We start from the raw sequence: 2910 nt of genomic DNA on the forward strand, positions 1-2910 counted from the left end.
GTGAACCGGTCAGGCTTTCAGGTGGGGATTGCAGAAGCTCTCACCTGAGAGTCTGTACCAACAGCAGAGGGGAGAGCCATGTTTGAGGCACAGTGACCTAACAGGAAAGCTGGCCTGTGTGGGTTGGGCTTGTACCTTGTTCCCTGGAACTCTCAGTTTCAAAATCATCCTCATTTGGATGATGTATATGGGGCTTTATGCCTTGGTCATGAAGGGGTTCTGTCCCAAGGCTTTGAAGATCAAGAAGGACCTGTGTCATAGGAGGGACTTACGGTGTCACATACACCCTCCTCAGAGAACATAGCTAGTTCACATGAGAGACACACTAAGTGCCACACCAAATCCAAACATGTCGTTCTGATTACGTGCAACATCCTAGACTTCAGTGGCTCCCCCTATTCCCCGCATCCCCCAAGCATTCCTTTAAACCCAGGCCACGAGAAGGGGAATAAAGTGGAAGACAGCATTGTAATCAGGTTCTGGCTTCATCTGAGAGAATATAAGGTCATCCCAGGGCAGGAGGAGCAGACTTCTGGGAGGATCCACACTTACGGAGAAGATCTGGAAGATGGGGACGGTTTTGTAACCATATGACACAACTTGGCTGACACTCTGGATGGCGTTGCTACACAACAACACGAGTCTTCTGTGAATGCCAAGTCTCAGGACTGAGCCCAGCTGCCAAAAAGAGTCCAGATAATTCAGTGGGAATGGACAGTAAGTGAAAGACTGTAGAACAGTGATTGTTTGAGGAGGCTGGGAATGGTTTCTCTTATATAAAAAGTGTTTGGATAGCAAGTGTGTGTGCATGGATGCCTGCGTGTGTGTGCAAGAGAGCATGTGTGTATGTGCACGTGTGTGCTCATGTGTACGTGTGTGTGTTCACATGTGTATGTGTGTGTGTTCACACGTGTGTTTGTGTATGTGTGAGTGCAGCACCTGTGTGTGCACCTGTGTGTTTGTGAGTGTACCTGTGTATGCATGTGTGTGTACGTGTGTGTGCGTGTGTGCGAGCGCGTATGTGTTTGTGTGAGCATGTGTGTGTATGTGTGTGTACGTTTGTGTGTGTGCATGTGTAGGTGTGTGAACCAGACCAGATCCAAGAATCAAAGTGGTCCCCAGCCTGAAGCCAACTGAGATGAGTTTGTTGGAACAAAACTAATGTGAGTATCCTGGCAACCTCAGGCTCTCATTCCTTCAGAGAATGGCTATTCTTAGCATTACTTTATATTAAGTCCCAACTGGGGCAGCTTCTCAAAGTGGACGTGTCAAGAGGGGAGATTCACCATCTGTCCTCGGCATTGGCAAGTGCTGGGGATAATATTAAGTTGTCTGTCTGAAGCCTCAAAGGTTGACCATGATTTTGAAAGTTCTTACTAAAAATACCTTTTTTTCCTCCCTAGAGAGAAATCACTTCATGAGCATCAATTGTGAGGTTTTTTTGGATGCTTAGGAGACAAATAAATAAAACCAAGTTTCTCTTGTCAAGGATGAATATGCCAGTAAGCTAAGTTTTCTATGGTAAATTAGTTGGAGCACAACATTCAAAATTTTTGCTATATCATTTCAATCGATTACATGATATTTTTTCTAATATATCAACTTACCTTTGTCCTAAAGAATGTTTGAGAGCTCATGGAATTAATGTTCTAAAAATATGTATATGTATGAGATGTATATTTATATATGCATGTACATATATAGACACTTAACAATAAATACAAGTATTTGACATTTAACAATTAACACTTTAAAAATGCTAACCTTTTCCCCCCAGATAATCTAAAATTGTCTGGTATCTCTCCCCACAGAAGGAAAACATCGTAATAGCAGAATGAGTCGGCTCACGCACGATTGGCTCACGGTCAGCTCATGATTGGTTGGCCCCTTTGCTTTGGGTGTGTGGAGAGGCAGCACACTATGCTAGAAGCATGAAATGAAATCTATCTCATAACCAGAAACAAAAAGACCAGGGTTGGGGGAGGGTTTACCCAGATCCCACAACGCCTTTCAAGGGCACACCTCCCATGACCCAAAGATGTCTCACCAAGCTCTAGTCTCCTAAGGGTGTCACTACCTCATAATATACCATGCTGTGACATATGGACCCTTGAAGGACATTTAAGAATCCAACTATAACAACGAGATACAACTTCTTAGGGCTAAATTGAAAAAGACATTAAGTGCTGTCAAGACTCAGGGAAAAAAACAACTGATAGTGTTACTGATGGCCTTAAAAAGAGTTTGGCAGATCCTCAAATGGTGATTCACAGAGTTAGCAAACGTTCTAGCAGTTTCTCTCCTAGGGCTATTAGTGAGGGAAATGAAAATGTATATCTGTACAGAAGCTTCCATGTGAGTATCCATAGCAACAGTATCATTAACAACCACCAATGCAAAGAACCCATGGTTCACCAGCTGATAGCTGGATGAAGGAAATGTGCTGTGTTTACATAATGGGTCTGGTGCACAGAAAGGAACGCAATATCGACTCGCTACGATATGAGGTGAAAACATGCTGAGTGAAAGAAGCCAGCCAGGGAAAATCACAAAATATACGATTACTCTCATAGAAAACGTCTCAAGAAGGTGAATCTGTAACGATTTAAAGGAGATGAACAGTTGCCTAAAGCTAGGAGAGGTGTGGGGCTCTGGGGGCTGGTGGGGAGAGATGCTTCATGGTTGTGGGGTTCTAGGGTGTGTGACACAGTGTTATGAAACTGTGATTGCAAAACTCATGAGGCTGTTGCCACACAGTCCGAGGTGTGAGTCAGTTGGCCCTCTTGCTAGTAGTTTGCCAGCCTTTGTGAGAGACGCATGCGCAGAGCGTACCAGACGAACCTTCACGAGCTGCCTAGCGTATTCAGTTATCTTATGGCTATAGCCAGAAGGGCTTTCCAAACTCTTGGG

General features: G+C 44.2%; 1 long non-coding RNA gene across 2 annotated transcripts; it reads right to left on the bottom strand.

The window, feature by feature from the left end:
* Positions 1 to 449: 449 nt before the first annotated feature.
* Gm35865 lies at positions 450 to 2108 on the bottom strand. Of its 2 annotated transcripts, XR_872134.1 has the most exons (3): positions 2048 to 2108; positions 1765 to 1923; positions 450 to 678 (listed from the first exon to the last, which is right to left on the bottom strand). It is a non-coding gene; the product is annotated as a predicted gene, 35865 (long non-coding RNA). The 2 variants fall into 2 exon arrangements; XR_380889.2 differs by having other exon boundaries at positions 1765 to 2069.
* Positions 2109 to 2910: the final 802 nt, after the last annotated feature.

This window comes from Mus musculus, chromosome 10 (assembly GCF_000001635.26).
Source record: "Mus musculus strain C57BL/6J chromosome 10, GRCm38.p6 C57BL/6J".
Taxonomy (NCBI): domain Eukaryota; kingdom Metazoa; phylum Chordata; class Mammalia; order Rodentia; family Muridae; genus Mus; species Mus musculus.